Source organism: Rhinolophus sinicus, linkage group LG07 (genome assembly GCF_036562045.2).
Source record: "Rhinolophus sinicus isolate RSC01 linkage group LG07, ASM3656204v1, whole genome shotgun sequence".
Taxonomy (NCBI): Eukaryota; Metazoa; Chordata; class Mammalia; order Chiroptera; family Rhinolophidae; genus Rhinolophus; species Rhinolophus sinicus.
In genome coordinates, this window is record NC_133757.1 from 51552511 (window position 1) to 51573821 (window position 21311).

Here is a 21311-nt window from a genome sequence, read left to right on the forward strand (position 1 = left end):
TGTCTCCTCCAGTCTATTAATACGTCTTCATTCTTCTTTTATCACCTTAACAAACCTTAGTTTGATATCACCTTAGTGTGGATAGCTACTGTTCTAGTCACTAAGATTGGTGCTTGGGGGTAGGGAGATGAAAGAGTGGAAGACATGGCCCTCACTTTCTAGCTCTAAGGAGGTAGACAGCATATGTACAAGAAATGCCCACACAATGTAGTAGTTTCTGTGTAAGTCCTTTGCACGATTTAAGTAGAGAGGAGAGAGTTATTTACTCACTGGCTGACAGTATTGAGGCAGCCTTTTCAGAAGAAATGACATTTGATCTAGTTCTTAAAGAATGAGAGAACTTTTTTGTTGTTGGTAGAACTGGAGTGGAAGAGGAGCACAGTGGAAAGGCAACAGTATTTGGCATGAGTGGATGAAAGACCGGGGTGACTGTAGAGCAGCAAATCACGTAATAGGAGTGGAGCATAGTGGGAGATGAAACTAGAAATGTAGTTAGGAACCGACCTTTTTCATTGCTTTTTAATAAATGTACCCTCATATTTAGAGGAAGTTTGGGCTATCCCTATCCCCCAATTTTAAGTTTACCATACTTGTGAGCATATAATTTGTAATGAGTATTTCTAATTTTAGAATGTACATCGTTAAGATTTTATTGTATTTTTAGATAAACAACAGGAACAAATAATTATGTTCAACTGTTATAACATCTAATCGTTTTTTAAGTTCTGTTAAGAAGAATGAATTCATTTTATAATACCTTTTGAGCACCTGTTATGTGACAGACAGTGTTTAGGTGAGGGATGTAGCAGCAAAGAAAACAGAAAAATTCCTGCTCTTGTTCTAATACATTCTAGCAGATCTAGTTGTAATGTATTTGAGCTAATGTGGCAATTCAGTTCAGCAAGCATTGTATGTAGGTGCTCGGGGGATATAAAAATGAATGACTGGGTCTTGAAGGAGAAAAAGAATTTCATTGAGTACAGGTTTTTTGTCACAGGTAATTTTATCTTTGTTTCATATTTGTGCTTGAAGATTATTTTTGCTAGGTATAGAATTCTGGGTTGTTATTTTCTTTGAACACTTTGAAGATATTTCATTATCTTCTGACTTCATTTGTCAGTAAGGCAGCTGCCTCTGGTTGCTTTTTAAATTATTTTCTTTGGTTTTTATCTTTGAAGTGTTGGCTATGATATATCTAAATATGGATACAGTTTTATTTATTCTGCCAGGGCTCTCAGTATTGGTATCTTATTAGTTCACGAAAATCCTGAGCCCTTATTTCTTCACCTATTGCTTCGGCTTTATCCTTTTTCTTCTTTCTTTGGGGGTTTCAATTAAACAGATGTTAGAATTTCTCACTATATGTCCTATGCCCCTTATTTCTCTTCTGTATTGTTCATCTTTTTCTCTCTCTGAGCTGTACTCAGAATAATTTCTTCTTAACTTAAGTTTACTAATTATCTCTTCAACTATGTTTAGTCTGCCATTAAATTCATTCCTAATTTCAGTTAAGCTTGGTTAACTGAATTTTTTATTTGCGTGTTTTTCAAATCTGTCACATTTTATAGTTGACCATTTCCTGACAAATCTTTAAGCTTGGTTTTTACCTCTTTAAATATAGTAAACATAATTTAAAAAAATCTTTGCCTGTATTTTCAATATCTGAAATTTCTGTATGTTTGATTCTGTTGTTTATTATTCTTGCTAATTCTGACTCATGGTGTCTAATCTCTTTATGTGACTGATTACATGTTGGATATTGTTTTTGAAAAAATATTTATAGGAATAATTTGAGGTCTAGAATTTTCATGTCCTCCTGCTGTCTGCCCAGTTGAACAGTTTAAGGACTCTTCAAGCCAGGTTCATGGTTCAGGTGTTGAGTTGGGCTGCAAATCCATATGTAAGCTGGTGATTTCCTCCCTTATGTGAGGCCCAGCTTACAGCAGGTGTTGGCCTACTAGAGACTTCAATTTATTGGGCCCCAGAGGCCACCAAAATTTCATCCCAGCGTCTCTTCCAGGATTGGTGAATAACCTCAGGACAAATGTGGTTCTGAGTGTTGGGCTTATCTCTCTGGCCTCCTCTCCTCTCCAGTCTCGAACAGATAGTTCAACCCTGTCTCATTAGCTCTTTGGTGCTTGTATAAAGATACATTTATATTGTCCAGCTTTTTATATTGTCTTAGCAGGAGGATTGCTATGATTTACCTATTCTGCCATCACTAGAAGAGTGCCTCCAGCCTGTACTGCCTAAAATTGACAGTTCAGTATTTTAGTTGGATTGGTGTTTTTTTTTGTTTTGTTTTTTTAACATTTGTTAATCTTAGGTTTTCAACCGGATCATAAGCTTTGTGGATAGGACTTTGTCTGATATTTCTTATTCATCTCACGTAGCATTTCATGTAACGGTAATGGATAGTTGCTTCTCTCCAAGTATCTTTTGGCCTATTGCTTGGTTAAAAGGGGCAATTTTCCAATCTCTCGTGATTTCTCCTCTTTGTGCATAAGGCTGCTTTTGTCCCCCAAAGAGAGATTTGTTATAATTGAAAAGTAGCCATGGTCATTTTTCTCTTCTCTGTTGCTATTCCACTCCAATGTGGGATAACCCCAGTTACACTGACCACTAAAACCCCGGCATCAAATGGTACCCAGGGAGCTGTTCTTAATATTAATGAATGTGTATTCTAAAAAGAAATATTATTTGAATGTTTTGGAAATCCAAAATTTTGATAATGAAGATATTCATATAATGATATATTTTGAGCTTTATTTGCTGTGTATTTTTGTTTCTTTTATTGTGATTTAAAATTATATGGTTTTCTAATGTAAATGGTTCATTGTGCTTTAAGATTAAATGATTTTCTAATGTAAATGGATTGCTGTAATCTAAGTATTTTTAGACTATACTTTTTTTAAAGCTTTTTAAAAAAGAATTCCCAAGTACAAACTGCCCCTTGCTCTCTTTTGTGCATCTATCAAGTATATTCTAATTACTGAATAAGAAGGGTCCCACTTAGGAAGTTGTAGATGTGCTTTTCTTCTTTTATCTTTAGTTAATGCCCTGAATACCTGGTGTGTTAAAAACAGACTTGCCAATTATATTCTTATTCCTCTTCCAAATTCATTTTTGCTTTTTTTGGGGGGAGGTCCCCAAAACCAGGACTGCAAGACCCTTATAATTCCTACTCACCATTGGTTCTTCTGTATTTTTGGCAATTCCCTAGTGACTGCTTGAACTATTGGTTGTCAGACTGACCTGATTTGTTTCACTTGTAAACAAAATGGCTTAAGCCACTGCTGATTTTTGTGGCAGCTCAGTTGCTTGGAGCAAGGTGCTAATGAGACACGGGTCATAGGCCCAGGCTCTGAGTGGGTTGGTAAGCTTTGCTCTGGCCCATGGCCACAGACCCTGACTCTCCCTTGCCAGCTGTCACGCACATGTGTGCCATGGCTCATTATGGGAACGGAGCAGGGGGTGTAGATAAGACAAGGCAAATCTATCATCTCTGCCAGAAAAGACAATTCCTACTGATAGGTCAGTAACCTTTGCATTGGAAGAACAGCACATTAGTATTAGCTTCCGTAGACATGTCCATCTGAGTCTTTTTCTTAAAATAACTCTTGTGATAGTATGGGTTGTCTGCAGCCAGTTTAGAATGCGGCTCACTTTTTCAGACATGTTTGAAGATAAGGATGGCTTATTAGTTTATAAAAGATGATGGTTCTTCATCAGCGATTCTTAATATCATTCTCTAAAATAGAAAAGTAAGCTTTGGAAGTCAAATTTGATAAAGCACTAGAAATAGATTGCAAAATTGTTATTAAAAAGAAATCTACCAAGTTTAAGAAAATGTCTCCTAGGTCCCTTTACCCCAATCAACCCTCTCCTAAAAGAAAGAAAGGAAGGAATAAAAGAAGGGAGAAGGGGAAGGAAGAAAGAAGGAAAAAAGATAGATAGATAGATAGATAGATAGATAGATAGATAGATAGATGCTCAAAAAAAGAACTTTTCTATAAAAGTATACGAGTTTGATCTTTACCAGAGCATTTTAGTAGATAGTGTCTTGCAAAAGGATCCAAAGATAATTGAATAGATGTTTTTTCCTTTAGGAGCTTAGTTTTGGTGTCTAAATTAATCTGATCAGGAATTTAGACATTTCTTTGTCATATATTTTGAGTCCATTGATGATCTGATTCTGTTGTGACTTGAATTCTTAACTTACATGGTATAAAGCAGAGTGAGTGTGTGTGTGTGTGTGTGTGTGTGTGTGTGTGTGTGTGTGTGTGTGTGAGACTTCCTAAAAGTATTGCAGGCTGCATGGTAAACTTTTTGGCTTAGATCAGTGAATTCTAGCGTATGATATTGTACCACTGGCGAAGGACCATGGACAAACACTTCATTTCTGTAGTCATACGTTTATTTTAATACATATTAGGGAGAAACAAAAAACTGCTTCAAACCTTTCATTTCATGGATATTATTGCTTAAGATGAGTTTCTTTTTACATTTTTTAAAAAAGAATAAAAGTTAGCCAAATTAAAAACATTACTAAAATAATAGCACAGATGAAGCAGAATTGCTGAGGATGGTCTGGGAATGACTGAGGATTGGGAAACACTGGATCGTACACTATGACAGGAGAACATGCACACCCTCAGAAGCAGGCAGAGGTTATTGGAAAGATTCAAGTCCCTAATGTTTAGCTAGAAGTTAAGGAAGTTGGTTTCTTAAGTTCCTGTTTGTTTATGGGTGTGGGCTCAGGTAGGATAATAAGAGTTATGTTTAAAAAAGATCTTTCAGAAATAAACCCAAGACAATTTTATTGCTGAGTCATGGGCAAATAATTCTGTTATTAGAATTAAATACGGAGAAGGAGAGGGAAAAGGACAAGGGAGAAGTCTGACATTCATTCGTTTACTTCTTCATTAATGAACCAGTATTTCCTGAGCACCTGCTGTATGTCAGGCCCTGTTGCAGACGCTGGGGACGCAGCCAGGAACAGAACAGACAAGGCCTGCGCTCCCACGAAATTAATGTACCTTTTAATGGGAAGAGACAGATGATGAACAAGTAAATATATAGCGTGTCAGCTGGTGATAAATGCTACGGAGGTAAATAAAGCAAGTTAGGGAGTGGCACGGTTGGGGAAGCAAGACTGCTATTTTAAATAGTTCGATTAGGAAAGGCCTCCATGAGAAAGTGACATTTGATTCTGAAGGAAGAGAAGGAGCATGCCGTGCATGGGGCGGCATTCTGGATGGAGAGAATAGTGAGTACAAAGACCCTGATGGCTGAGAGTGTGCTCTGAGATGTTTGAGAAACAGAAAGGGGGCCAGCGTGGCTGTAACGGCGTGAGAGGGGAGAGGAGTGAGTGGTGAGACAGAGAAGGGAAGGAAGGACCTCCAACTCATGCCAGGCCTCAGGAGCGAATGCAAGGCCTCTGGCTTCGCTGGGAGTAAATGAAAAGTCTGCAAGGTTTTGAGAAGATGAGGGATATGAAGTGTCTGACTTCTGTTTTAGCAAGATGTTCTGGCTGCCCTGTTGAAAATAAACTGTAGGGCGGCACCACGAGGCCAGCAAGGAGCATATTGCTCTAAATCACGCAAGAGCTATGATGGCTTCCACTAGAGTTGATGGTGGAAAGAGTGGTGACAAGTACACAGATTATGAATATATTTTAAAGTCGAGCCAACAGAATTCATAAATAGACTTTGATGTACAGTGTTAGAAGAACAGACGACTCCAAGGTTATTGGTCTGAGCAGCTGGAGGAATGAAGTTATCATGTACAGAGACAAACAGAGATAGTGGTAGGAGAGCAAAGGGGGGGAAGATGGCACATGGTAGAAGGTGAACTGTACCTTTAAATTTTTAAAACTTATTTTTATTTTAAATAGCCCCATGCCCTGCTCCAGTGCACACAAAAGACTTGTACTTGCTTTTATTCTGAATTTGTTACTGTGGATTTCCTGGAATACTTTTTAAAACTATAAATAAAGTAGTCATAATATAGCCCATTTTGCTCAGATTTTTTTTTTTTTTTTTAAACTTCCTTCATAAGCTATTGGCTTCCAAAGAGCAATGTAAGCTGCCAGTTTGGTGACTAACTGGGTTAGAGGTTAATAACAAGACATTCTTATAAACATCAATGGGAGTGGTATATCCAAATGAAAGCTTGCATTAGGCAAAGATTCAAAGAATGGGAATGACTGAAAAATCGTGTTCCAAGCCAAGAGAATATTAAGAGTTTTAACTCTGAAAGGAAGGGACATTATCCTTGGAAATAACTGTCTTAGTTGGATGTTCCCTACTTAATTCTCATGTTTGTTTTTTTTTAAATGAAAAGGTATTCATTACCATAAACATATCACTTCTTAACCATGAAATTGACCTTTTAAAATGACAAATTCTATGACTTTGCATCCTACTATGCTAATTGGGCATGCCTCCTTTTGCCAAAAAAATAGAAAGTTGGATTTTGTGCCTTCCAGCCAAGGGAAGCACTCTTCTATCAGCACTCTTCTATCTCTCCGTAGGCAAGTTAAATGTATTCTACTGCTCTGTGATGAAATCAGATGATGGAATCTATAAGTTTGCTCTATTGAAGACTTTTTTTCAGCTTTGTTTTAATTGAGCCTTTGGGGCATAAACCATTTCTTAACATCTGAAAGTTAAAGGTCTAATACTGGAATTTGTGGGGTGCTAGAGGAGATCTTTTAGCCTCTGCATCCAAACCAAAATGTAAGATCTCTTTTATATTGTAGGGGAAGTCATTCCATACTTCCCTTTTCCCTCAGCCTTCCCACTTTCACCCCCCCATCCCCCCACCCCCCCACCCTCCCACCCCTGTCATCCACAAAAATTTCAATAAAGAGGATTTCCTAAACAAGTGTAGGGTTAGTCTCATTCCAGTCTTTCTTTATAGTAACATTTATTTATAATCCTTACAAAGGCACTGGTAATCACAGTGGTTGGCTGAGAATAAAGCATTTTGTGAAACCTGTCCCTGGAAATTGAGTCACTTTTATTGCTTAAATTTTCCTTCACAGAATAACACAGGATCTATAAGATGAGTATTTGTCATAAAAGCAAATTAGTAAAGGGGTGGAAATTATCTATCCAGTGTAATAATGTAGGAGGGTATCTGAACTGAAGTATTTACTCCTTTATCTGTGTTTTCAAAGCTCTTAAAACAATAACTCTTATAACACTCATTACGTAGTATGATCATTAATTTTTAGGTGTTATTCCTAGAGTGGGAATTCTTTTATAACACAGTGCCTGATACAGTGTGTTCATTCATTCATTTGAAGGATGTACTGAGTGTTCATTATGTAGCGGACACGGGTCCTGCACAGAGCAGTAAGCAGAACAGATGCAGTTCTTACCACATGGAGCTTGTAGCCCAAGGCAGGGGAGCCCGGAAACAAATAATCACACAGATAACGGTGCAATTACATTGGAGATAGGTGCAGGGCACAGTGAGTAACTGGAGATCTAATATGTATATTAACATGTATCTTGTGAACACTCAATAACTAATTATTGATTTTGATATTAAAATTGAATAGACACGAGGTAGTAGTAAAAATGAAATTAAAAAAACACACACCATTGTATCTATATTGCCTATGAGAGAAAATGTAGACTGTTTTTTAAAATTTTACATTAAAAAAAAATAACTGACCCATGTCCTTTCTTGGGTCCATGCCTCTGCACGTATTGTACTTTTTCTAGTTTTCTTCACTAGCAGCCTGAATGCTTTCTTGTTCCTTCCATGTCACGTCACAACTCCTTTAAGACAAAGGACCATGTTATATTTGTCTGTGAAATTTTAGAACTCAGTCCACCCCTTGATGTGGAAGCATCGGATGGAGGTTTGTTTCACGAGTGAATGTGTGGGTTTGCGTGTCTTCCTCAGCGTGCCCTGGAGACCTCTGTTGTGGCTCTGCCGGGGCCTGGACCAGTCAGCTCCCTGTCCATTTCTTCATTTTGGGGTGTTTCTTCTTCCTCTTCTCATACAGGGTTGTAAGAATCAAATGTAATAATAAAGAGTTAAGCATATTCCCAAAATGTAAGGCAGCGGAATCGTCACAATCAACATTAACCATTACTGCTCTACTATTGTTCCTTAGAATACACGTCCCAGAAATACAATGACAACCTCTTACGGAGGATGTTCTTAGGTTTGACCTAGATGTTGATGAAATCAGCAATTCCCTACCAATTTTCGTGTGTTGGCCCAGCGTAGGTGCTTGACAAGGCCCCTTTCAGGCTTCTATACATCACTTCCACCCCAACAGTGCAGTGTACTAAGGAATTAGCTGGCAGTTGTAGCCGACTCCCGGCCAGGGACTGCCTAGAGCAGATCCCTGCGGAGCGAGACCTCACTGTTTCTGTGAGTATGAAGAGAATATCTCAGGAGAACCTGAGTGATTCAGGACATCTGAACTGGAGAGCCAGGGACTCAGCAGGAGGCACCTCTCCTTGGCTGACTAGAGCCCGTTGTAAGAAACTCTATTTTTTGCTCTGACAGACTTGTTGGGGAAATTGAAAACCTCCTTTTTAAAAAACAGAATTTAAAATTCTTTCTGATTCTGAATCTCAGCAAATAATGATGGGCTGGAGTATTCTCTGGTGGGATTGGAGGAAATGGGAAGCCTCAGGGAGCTCTGGGTTCTCTCAGTAGCCCATCTCCCTAGCCTCTCACCCCTCACCCTTCCTCAGGCGTCTTTCTCATGCTGGCTTGAAGTGGACACTGTTTTTTCTACTCGGTTGCTGTTATTGATGCCCTTTGCCATTTGCAAGCACCCAGCAGCACAGCCAGCACGCTGTCAGGAGGTTGTTAGGCAGCTTCCACAGTGATCTTTGCCCGTGGTCCCTGTGCTGTCCAGCCTAAGTTTGCAGACCGAGTGGTTGTATGCTGCTTCCCGCTGCTGGGAGGTAGATAGATAGAGGAGATCCGCGTAGCTGCCCTAAACCTGAGAGGACTCCACAGGCGTATGCAGGTGAACCTGGGTGATGAGGCAGACATCGGAACGCAACAACAAAGAGCGCTCTTGGAAAAAGAAATGTTCTACCTGGCATTTTATTATTTGGAAATTTCCTTCAACTTGGAAGTCCTCTGTATGTCATCACGAGTGAGAGTGTACAATGCTAAATCCAAGGAAAAGTAATTTGTGTTTTGTATAGCTGTAATAGCAACTTTTTTACTCTGCTCACAATTCGTGACATTGTTGATCCTACTCTGTGAACCAGCATATTTGAATAAAGCAAGTATTTGTTGTTTGTCCCATTTTACTTTCTCTTCCCTGGTTAAATGATCACTTACTTGATAGATATGTAATTTTTTTGAAAGTCTGTGATATCCTGGTGTTGCATTAGTCCCTGAAAAAGATATAAAGTGTAAGACCTTCTCTCAGGATGTGATTGAATGGTTAAGGTTATGCATGTGAAACAGAATGCTAGATATTTTGAGTCGTAATCAAGTGTAATAATGTATGATTTCAGTTTTAAGTGCCTATGCGTGCAGGAAGGGAGATGAAAAATACATATTATTTAGTAAAATCCACTATTACAGAAGAAATGTATATTTGTAATAGTTTCTCTTCTGTCAAGAACAACTTGAATCACTATTTCATCACTGGTGGAGAGCCTGATTTTTATTCTGTACCTTAAAATTCTTAGCTCATTTAGGTCATTCGACATATGAACTTACCTTTTTGGAGAAACAGCAAATTCTAAAGGTTTCACAACACTTTTCTTGAAAAATTAAGACATCGAGTCAACAAGTATTTATTGAGCACTGACCTTGGGCCAGTGCAATACATTTTTTAGCTTTTAGACAACAGTAAAGTAACCCTGGAATAATGCCTCTTAAGATGACTTTGATAAGTACAAGATGGTGAACTGAGCTTGTAGCCAAGAACCTTTGTTTTTCCTTGCTGAATGTTTTTCTCTTTTGTTGTGTGGTGGAACTTAGAAATGCTCAGACTGTTTCTGCCCAAGCTGCATTCTCATCACTGTCAGGATTTGTTTAGTGACTTCTAATTAATTAGATAAAAATTTGCAAAGCTTTTGGGGTTCTATAATGGGAAATGTTACATAATATGAGGTGGTGGTGGTTTGGGCCTCATCTCTTATATCTGATTTGTCTTTCACAATTTTATGCCTATTTCTACCGAGCAGAGATTCATTCTTTCCCCTTAATGGAATTTGAAAGTAATCATTTATCTTGAATGAAATTGGTTTCTTCTACCTATTGCTGGGGAATTTATTTTTCTAACCAGAATGTCTGATCTATTTTATGTGCCTGCCAAAAAAATCCCAAAATACTGGCCGCCTGAGTTCTGGCTAATGTTTCCAGGCGCTCTGTTTTGAAAACATTCCGTTTCTACCCTGTGTTACAGATGCTCTTGCATACAGTGAAATCCTGTGATAAATATTTTTCAGTGAACATAAAGTATTTGAAAAATAAACGAATGGCAGTGTTATCATTAGTCATACGTTGACTGAGCGCCACCAGTGTGTTCATCATCATGTATGGGACACAGTCCAAGACACAATCCCCAGTTAGTGGTTTTTATAGTCTAATTATCTGTGAAATGGTCATGTCAAAAAAAAAAAAAATCCAAGGAGCCATCAGTTGGGCATATTGTATGCAATTATGATTAATAACCTGCTCTGGGTAATTAATGGGAAAATATATGTGGCTTCTCCTGGGCTGCTAGTTTCAGATATTTCAGCAATAAGTATATATTCAAAATAATTCACAGTAAATAAAATAATTCCTACTAATGCATCCTCGGTTTAGTTCTTACCTGTGTTTTAACTCATTCAAGAAAAAAGTGACCACAAGTAGGTTGCAGCTACCATTCCTTATGGTAATATTGCTTAAGTCTTAAAATTGGTCAATAGGAAATGATATGACTTAGAAAATGATTGCTTTTCACAGACTAATAATCCTTGTCGAGTTTATCCTTTCTTGATTATTTTAAGATGCTTTGAAAATACTCTAGTTAGACTTTTGTGTTCAATATAAAGTATTTTGCGTTAGATAAAATGAAAATATGTTAAGGTTGGGTCCATGCAATTCAAATACCTATCTCAGTTCGGTGGTCAGATTAGAGTTTTGTGGGCAACAATTTAACAAAGTTTGTATTTAATTTACCTGTTATTTTGACTCTCATGGACTTTGCTGAAGTGAGACGTAGTGAGTATAGAGATAAAAATTGATGGATTTGAATAGGATTTTCCCCACTTGTATGTAGGTGCAGTTTTTTGATAATTTTCTTTCCAGAAAGATCATATGGTCTACTTGATTTCATTATATAGTAGGAGCTTTTAAAAATTTTATGTCATAACAATTGGTTAGTTAATTTAAAAAGTTGGTTAAAAGCGACGAATAAAAATGATCTATAAACATTTTATGACTATTTTAACTTATAAGATACATGTCATGTATATATACTTGCCAGTTGTTTGATAGAAGCTCCAGGCTTTTCTTTGAGCATGGGTTGGCACTTCCCATCTTTTTTCTCAACAATTTTCAGTCTCAGTTTATTTAAAGGTGCTTGTAAAACAATCTGAATGCAGAATTCTTTTAGGTTGTCATTTCCTCCAAATCTTGTACATTCCTCTCCCCCCACAATATCAGTCGTCTGTCTCAAAACATTCAACTAAGTGTCCATAGAGAGTGCAACTCTTTTTGTACACATATTTTGTTGGATGTTGGATAACAGTACAGTAATTAAGGTACTTGATTATAGTAACAGGCATAACTGACATAAACAGATTTGAGAACAAACACAATTAAGCACAGAACTCAACAGGTGGAAGCAGAAGTACATGGGTGTCCTAGATAATAGCTTATTAGCTGTTAGTGATGAGCATTTTGTGTGAAAATAAAGAGCTCGGGACTGGTGGTCAGTTAGGAGAGCTTTGTGGTTTTTTTTTAATGTGAAGTTCTTGCCAAGTCAGCTGTCCATCTAAAGGACCTCCTTTTTTTCCCTATACCTGTGTAAATCTTTGCCTAAGTTTATGTATTTCAATCGTTACAGCAGCCATCCCTCCCCTTTCCACCCATGTCTACCGCCCTTAACCTCTGCTGTTTGTTTCTAACTAAAATCTCTCCCACTGTTCATTTTGAAATTTGCATCAAAATTTACCTCCTTAAGGGAGCCCTGTGGATTAACTCTACCCATCTTTTATGTTTCTGTTGGTAATTTATGTTCTATCTGTACAGGTTTAATGAAATAAAACCATTCAGTAAGTAAGGGCTCAAATATTTCTTTATATGAACTCATAAAATAAAATAGGACAATTCTTGTTTTTCCCCCCAGTTTTATTGAGATAAAATTGACATGTGACAATTCTGGAGATGCTTAATTTTCAAAACTGTTCACCATACCTTTCTTTTAAAAGGGGTAGAGGAATTGGCCTTTTAGAATGTGACTTGCCAACTTTTCACAGAATATACTGTTGAAGAAGGCAAGAGACAAGTGCTTACGGGATTATGCTGTTTGAAAACATGTTGAATTGTATGTGTATGCTCTCTCCCCATGTAATTTGTAAACTCTTCAAGGCGTAGTTCATATGTTTGCATTCTTTGAGCCTTCTGTGGCATAGCAGGTAGAGTCTGTGCCCTTGTACTGTTGGAAGTAAGTAGCAGGTGCTCAAAAATGTCGATTGGTCAGAATATCTCCATCAAATACAATAATAACTCATAATGACTAGTATCTTTTGAGCAGTTATATGTTATACACTGTCTTAAGCGCTTTAGGTATGTGATCTCATGTAATTTGCATAACAATTGTTATTCCCATTTTACAGATGTAGCAACGAAAGGAGGAGTCAAAACACTTGGCTAAGGTCACATAACTGGAAACTGGTAGAGCTAGGAATCAAACCCAGGGAGTCTGATTCCAGATTTAGTCCCTTAATTCCTTTACTACAGTGTGGGTCAGCAACCTTTCGGAAACTTTCTGTAACAAGTTCTGAAAACTCAGATGAAATGTGAATTTTCTCATAACCAAATTAAATGGAAAACCGAAAAGTGATCCTTAGATGCGGTAAATATATACTAAATAGGAAGCCTTGGGAAGGCCTCCTTAGAGAATGAGAGAATAGGAGACCAAGTGTGATATTGTCTGCTACCCAATGAGAAGAATATCTACTTAGGCTGTGAACCCTTTCATTTTATGCATGTGGCACCTGAATGAGATTGGGATATTTATCAGGCTCTCACGTCTCATTGCTGGGCAACATCAGGAAACTCTTTTTTTGGGATAGCTGTCCATCTGTTCTCCTCCAGGAGCTCCTGGGTCTCTGCCACTGCCACTTGGCTGCTGGCTTCAAGAGAGCCGAAATCAATGAGTTGCTCACACCAGGGAGAACAGACAGGCTCTTCTCCTTAAAGTGTCTGTAATTATATGACCATAATTAGAAATAAAACCTTCTTTATATAATTTGCAGCTCACAAGGAAAGACTTTCTGCTTACACACCATTTTTCCCTCTATTGTTTCACATGCTGATTGGGAAACCGGTTACTTGGCCGAACAATAAGACCATTGAATTCAGTGGAGAGGTCCACAGTCCCACCCCCACTAATTTTGCTGGGTGGCCTTGGGTCACCCCCTCTCTTTTCTCAGTGTTTGGGTTGTAGTGTTATATGATGTGGCTAACACAGCAGTATAGGAAGTGTTACATGCGACAACCTTAATTCCTGCTATGAGTTCCTTGGAAAAAAGAAATAACCTAGAAATAAGTAACTCAAATGAGTAGAGACACTAGTTTTGGTGCTTGCGGTTAGGGTTTGAGTTTGTTGTCATTATTGTGACCGATAATTTTGTTTGGATGGTTCTACAGTGTTCAAAGAGATGTAGGTCACTGCTGATTTTTGCCCGATGGTTGGTTGGAGTTTGAGTAGATGTTGATTAATTCATGAGCCCCAACTGCAAGGATGATGTTCAGTATTGATTAGATGAATGCCCCTGGTTGTATGCTGTTAAAAAGGACTCAGTTGTGAAATACTCCTAAAGCTAAATCAATAAGCTACTAAAGTTGTTTTCCTCCCATAAATGTTTGTGTTTTATCCCTTTAACTAAATGAAAAGGACTGTTAGGAATTTCTGTGATCTGGACTGTTAAGAAAACGAGTTGTATCTTTGGAACAGTATTCTCTTTTGTTAACCATTCTAGGTGAGTATAAATTATTCATATGTACATCTTAGCTGAGGATAACTCTGGTTTAATGGCAGAGGCAACATAACAGTTTTCTTTGGAAAATGATCATCTTTATTCTGGTGATAGGGGTAGAGAACTTTGCTTAGCGCATGCCCAAATACTAACAGTGTAAGAGTTTAAAAATGTCTACAGTTTCGGTTGTGATCATGGCCAGTAATTGTTAAGCAATTAGCTGTACTGGCAGAGTCATTGGGAAGATTTCTGCCTTGGCAGTTTTTCTGAAGACTTGCTTGAATTTAGAGCAATTTCTGGCTGGCTTTTTTTCCCTTCAGCATACAGACTTGTCCAGAATAACATTAGACTTGATGAAATCATCGTGAAATCCGCTCAACTCAGTAACTTCTGGGCCTGTTGTTCTCTTCTCCCTGCTTTCTCTTCCAGGTTCCTAGAATGGGCTGTTACCCCCTGCTGTGTGGACTTCCTGACCATGCCAGCCCCTTCCTTAAATCTTTAGGGTGGTTTCTCATTTCCTTTTGCATCCACTCTAGCTGTTCACCCCATACATCAAAGCCAGTCACCAGCAGGCTCTGGATTATCTCATTTCCCTCATCTGCTGCTTCGGTCCCCAGCCTTCTCTCTCCCCATTCATTTTCAGTTCCTCTAGGTAGCACCTTCCCCGTGAACTCGGAACGTTAGTCTTTTGAGCCATCTCCCAAGCACTAAAGTTTACTTAGACTCTTTTCTTAACAAACTGTCCTTTTTTCCCTCTAAATAACTCCTGAAATCTATCTTCTGTAAAAGTCATTCTGAGTGAAGTAGAGAATTGCTGATGGTCTCCTGTTCATGTACTCAGACAATATTAGACCTCCCATGGCTTCTTCCTCTCATATCCACCCCCATTACCAACTCACCTTTACATCCCACTTTCACATGACCCTGGCCCTTGACTGATGTGTAATAACGATATATTCCACCCCCGTTCTGGTTGCTGTTCCTAATTTAGAGACTCACAGAGGTGAAGAAAGCAGGTTCTGAGGTCAGCCGCCTGACTCGGAATCTGAGCTCTGCCTCTTGCAGCCATGCTCCTTTGGGCCCATTCTTTAACCTTTCTGTGTCACAGTTCCCTCCTTAATGAGACTGGGACACTAATAACAAGTACCTGAGATGGTTGAAATAATTGAAGCATTTCATACAGTACGTAGCACACAGTAAGCATGCAATACATATTAGCTGTTATTATTTATTAACTAGAGGTAGAGAATGAAGAACACACCCGCATATTATTTACACACACATGTGCACACACACATCTACATACACATACATACATAGTTACATTGTTTGGAAAAACATTCAGAATTGTGATACCATTTCTTTCTTGGAAAGTGAAAAAAATGCATATTTTTAAATGCAAAACCCACGGAGTAAACTTGAGCAAAATCCTGGCCGGGAAGACAAGGTACAGGTAGGGAAGCACGATACCAGCTGTTTCTGCACACCTGCCGAAGGTCGGGCATTCGTGGTCTGGGCCTTGTTTAAAAGCACCAGAGTCCCATATGTATGTACGGGCACTTTAAATGAAAGACACATTAATTTTTTTGAAAAGGATACTGTGAGGGAGAACACAAGAACACCCTTTTCCAAAATGACGGTAGAAGGGGACTGCTCAGATAGGTCTGTCAATGAGTTTATGCATACCCCCTTAAAGTCTGATGTATCTTCAGTACAGCTGTTACTTAGCACAAGGATAATTAACTGCTTTCGTTTTCCTAGTTTTGTTGCTTGTAAATATTCTGTTAAGGGATTTTATGAACATGCGAAAGGTAATCTTGGGCCGATGGGTGTATTTTCTAAATAGAATACTCACCAGGCTTACGTTGATTACTTATATTTGAAAATGTTGGCTGTAGATATTGGCAGATTGCTTTCAAATTAATCATTTATTTTTGATTTCCCAGGGATGTATCAGTGAAACATTTATTTAGAAAACAGAAATAATTTTAGCTAGGAAAATGGAATCTTTTAAAAATAATGATAAATGATTTAATATCCCAGTGTGTTTGTGTGTGTGTGTGTGTGTGTGTGTGTGTGTGTGGCGAGGGGGAGGGTATTGGAGGACCTAGAAGTATGCACTGAGCATATGACTTTATTAAATGGTTTTTTAGTGCCATTAATCATATGTTAGAGCTTGCTGCTTATAGATGTAAAAAATGACCTGGAGTTTCCTCTTTTCATTTGTTTATGTAATTTTACAGCTTATATCATTTTAGGTGGTTTTCATTAATGCCGGTTTCGTAAAATACAATTATTAGAATTATAAGGGAGGGTGGCATGAAAGAGGTGACCAGAGTTATACTGTTTTGTGTTTGTAACTTTCATTTCTTTTCAAGTGTAGATTTATTCCTAGTGATGCAAATTGCTATTTTCTTTGGCAGGCATTAGAAGCAAGTCTATGCGAAATTATGTAATGTCTGAAAAGTTATATTCATGATTAATTGGCCTACCCTGGAATGGTATTTGTATGTGTGGAATAAGGCGATCATGCTTTTTATTTGGCAGTGAGTTAAAGTGCCCCTGCTCAGATCGGGTTACTCGACAGGACTGAGAACTGTATATTTAGCTTGATCTCTAAAAAGCATAAAACGTAGCCTCGAAGCCAGATATGCCGGAATTAATATTGTAACCAAAGTTATTCTTCGGGTAACTTCAAAAGCAAGATACTCCAGTCTAACACACACCTTAGTTAACAAATAAAGCCAAGAGATTTATAACAACATCATCATCATCTCTGTGGCCTCTGAACGCACAGCAGGTCTTAATTATCCAAGGGGAGATTAGTTGTAGTGTCAAATAATAGTTTTCAATTCTTCCTGACCTTGACCCGAATTGATCAGTGACAATGGTCTTTCCATTTATTTATCTAAGCTGGACTTTACAGGAGCTAGAAAATAAGCCCTTTAAACAATGGCCCCTCCTGTGTGTACTTGAGAAATGATGACATCCATTACAAACAATACCATGCTGATGAACTTGATAACGGGAGAGAGGGTACTGCAGAGCCTGGAGCCCAGTGTCTTGGGAAAGTTAACTTCAGTTTTCTCTTCTGTAATGTGAAGATAATAGTACCCACCTTCTGGCACGTGAATGACTAATTAAGTGCTTACCTGAATATCTGTTCATAATAAGTGCTCTTCAAATGTTTGCTGCTGCTGCTCCTGACCTGCACTCTTGCTATTATCACGGCTCCTCCTGCAGGGCTTGCTCCTGGGCTTTGCTCTTCTGTGAATCATCATATTGAAATGATGAAACACATCCCAAAGTTGAATATGGATAATTTTAGGGTTACTTGAAAAATATATCTGTATTCTTATTACTTAAAGGTGTGGGCCAGAGGTCAGCAAGCAGCATCAGTACCACCTGGGAGCTTGTTAGAAGTGCAGAGTCCCAGGGCCCGGTCCCAGAACTATTGAATTAGAGTCTGTATTTTAACATCTCCAGATTTTTATTTTATTTTTTTTTTGTATAGTAAAATTTGAGAAGCACTAATTAATCTACAGCATTTTCTAACCACCTCCCCCCACCTCACATCTATCTCAAAATCATCTGAATAATTTAGAGGGGACCGCCAGCAGTGGACTATCAGCAGTATCACGTGATCCAGGCCCTCAAAACAGACATAATGGCAGCTCATTGGAAAGAAGGGAAAATGGAAAGAGGGAGGAAGAAGAAAGGGAGGAGGAAAAATCATGCCTGACAATACTGATATTACAACTCTGTAGATGGGACTGTGCTCACAGAGTTCAGATTCCTCTCAGTTGTGACGCTGAATATGGAAAGGAGTACTGAAATTTTATGGGCTGGTAAAAAATTTCTGTGACCTTGTAAGTTCCAGTGATCTGTTAAACTTACTTTGGAGCATTTCCTTTTAACTCAAAAGTTATTACGCACCTCTTATTTTCTGAAACACACACACAGTGCAATCCTCTTATAATCATGCTTTACTTAACTTTTCGGTGTAAAGATGGGGTTCTTAATGTGTGATCCTAAAGATCCTTGGATAGGAGAGCAGAGTTAATTATTTACTGTTCTCTCTGTCCTTTGGCGAGTGTTTCTGCCTTTGTATGGTTTGTTTCCTCCCATGTAAATGTTGTGAGGATGTATAAGAACATTAGTCTTTGATTAGCCATGGATTATGGATGGTTGTGGCGGCACAGCTTTGTTTGTATTATCACATACTAGGAGATAGGGAAAATTACTTCTTTTGACTTAAAACAAGACCTTTGAATCCATTCTTTAAAAGTCGATTGGAGGAGAACTGACTCTGGGTGGTGAACACACAATGGGATTTATAGATGATGTAATACAGAATTGTACACCTGAAATCTATGTAGTTTTACTAACAATTGTCACCCCAATAAATTAAAAAAAATTTGATTGGAAAACAAACTTAAGTTAAAATATGATATTCCACCATTAAATTGGTAGGAAATAATTTGATAAAATATGTTAGAAGTATACGGTGGCACAACCTCATGCAGTCAAAGTGCCCATGTTCTGTGACCCAGCAATGTTACATCTAGGAATTTATCCTACGGGTATATTTGCACAGGCAAATGCACATTTGTATATTTTTGTAGAAGCAGAAAAGTGGTAATAACCTCAATTTCTATTAGAATGAAACTGATTTAGTACCCTCAACTTTTTAAAAAAGGTGTTATATGTGCCAGATCTGTCAATAAAAGTGTCTCAATGAACCTTTGGGAAGGGGATTTGAGTGTCCAGGGCTTAGTCATAGGAGGGAGACACTTTCCATTCTTTTAATCTTTGTATTATTTGAAGTTTTTAAAAACCATGCATATACTATTATTTTCAACCATTGTTGCGTTGAAGAGATTTAAGCCATGTCTTTAACACTCATTTTTTTCTCTCACTTTTAAAGTATGTTCATGTCTATAAACTAATTTAATTCTCTGGGGCCCTCAAACCCATGGTTACTAAGAGCAGAAAATGAATTCTCAGTAGCCTCACTGCTCTGTATTTACTCTCCTACTCCTTGGACTCTCCTGAGCATAAACTGTCTGAGTTCCTAATTATTCAGAGCTGTGATTCTCAACTTGAGGTACCCTCAGAACCTCCCTGAAGCTTTAAAAAAATTAATATGCCTAAGCCAACCCCAGACCTATTGAATCAAAATCTGTGGGTGTGGCTTAGGCATGTGCATGTTTAAAAAGCTACTTAGGCAATTCTGATGTTCACACCTGGTTAAGAACCACTGTCTAGAGAGCAGTTCTTGGTAGGGTTCCACTTCTACTAAAATACCAGCTGTTACCCCCTCCCTTCCCCCCAGGCTCCCAGGAGTGTTGTAGGTATTGGCACCAGAGTAGAATGAGTGGACCCTCGACATCCAAGGAAAAGGTAGTGTCACTCTGAATAGCCACATGGCTGTTGTATTAGAAAAATAATGATAATGATAGTGATGATGATGATGATGATAACAAATCAGGTTTCTGCTTTAGGATCAACATTTTCTGCAAATAAAGAACATTGAAAGTAAATAGGGGATATCAAAAGCCAATTTTTTGAAAACATCAATAAAATTCAGAAATCTCTAACTAGACTGATCTAAAAAGGGGAAAAAACACAAATTACCAATACCAGGAGTGGGAGAAGGGATTTCACTGAAGACATAAAAAGAATAATAAGGAAATATTATGAGCAATTTTATGCCAATAAATTGGGCAATTTAGATGAAATGGGAAAATTACTTGAATGCCCAAATTACCACAACTGACACACACACAGTAGATAATCTGAATAGCTCTACAGCTATTAAAGAAATTGAATTCATAATTTAAAACTGAGCTACACAGAAAACTCCAGGCTCAGATAGCAGATTTTAATGGTGAGATCTATCAAACATTTAACATATAAATGTTAGATGAATTATTTCAGAAAGCAGGAGGAAACATCCCAATTCGTTTTATGAGACCAGCATTACTTTGATACCAAAAGTAACCAGGTCTTTAAAAATATTAGCAAATCAAACTTAGAAACATATAAAAAGGATACTATATTGTGAGGTTTATCCCAAAATACAAAGTTGGGTTAATATTCTAAAATGAAGACAACCTATGATCATCTCAATAGATACAGGAAAAGCAATTGACAAAACTGAAAATCCACTCATGATAAAAACTCTTAGCAAACTCAGAATAGATGGAACTTTGTCAGCCTGAAAAAAGGCATCTGTAGAAAGAAAAACCTTAGCTAACATCATTAATAATGGTTAAAAACCAAATACTTTCTTTCTAAATTCACAAATAAGACAAGTATGCCCCTTTTCATTATTTCATTTCAGCACTGTGCTGGAGTTCCCAGCCAATGAAATAAAGCAGGAATAAGAAATGAAAGACATATACATTAGGAGGAAGAACTAAAACTCTCTAGTTTCAGACCACATGATTATCTATATAGAAAATCTTTAGGATTCTCTTTAAGAATGCTAGTAAAACTAGAGTCAGTTTAGCAAGGATACTAGGTTAATATATAAAACCCAATTGTATGTCTATATAGTAGCAATGAACATTCAGAAATTGAAATACCACTTATAATAGCATCAAACAATATGAAAATATGTAGGGATAAATTTAGCAAAATGTGTATCCTGAAAACTATAAAGCATTGTTAAAGAAATTAAAGAAGGCCTAAGTAAGTGGAGAAATATCCATGGATTGGAAGACTCAGTGTTACAAAGTCAGTACACCCTAAACTGAGCTATGTAGTCAACACAATCCTAATAAAGATACCAGTTTGGGGGTGATCACTTTGTAGTATACACAGATGTTGAATTATAATGCCGCACACCTAAATTTATACAATTAAAAAACAAAACCCAGCAGGGGTTTTTCTACAAATTGACAAGCTGATTAAAAAATTTCTATGGCAATGCAAAAGACTCAGAATAGCTAAAACAAATTTTGAAAAAGAAGACCAAAGTTGAAAGACTAATTCAATGGAAAAAAGAAAATCTTCTCAACAAATGTCCTGGAATAACTAGATATACATATGGGAAAAAGTGAATCTTAACCCATACCTCATTCTATACACAAAAATTAACTAAAAAGGGAT

At 37.7% G+C, this 21311-nt stretch overlaps 1 protein-coding gene across 8 annotated transcripts in view; it reads left to right on the plus strand.

Annotated features, from left to right (window-relative positions):
- KAT6B (lysine acetyltransferase 6B) overlaps window positions 1-21311 on the plus strand; it is a 174588-nt gene that overhangs the window by 72360 nt on the left and 80917 nt on the right. The gene's annotated exons all lie outside the window — the stretch shown is intronic.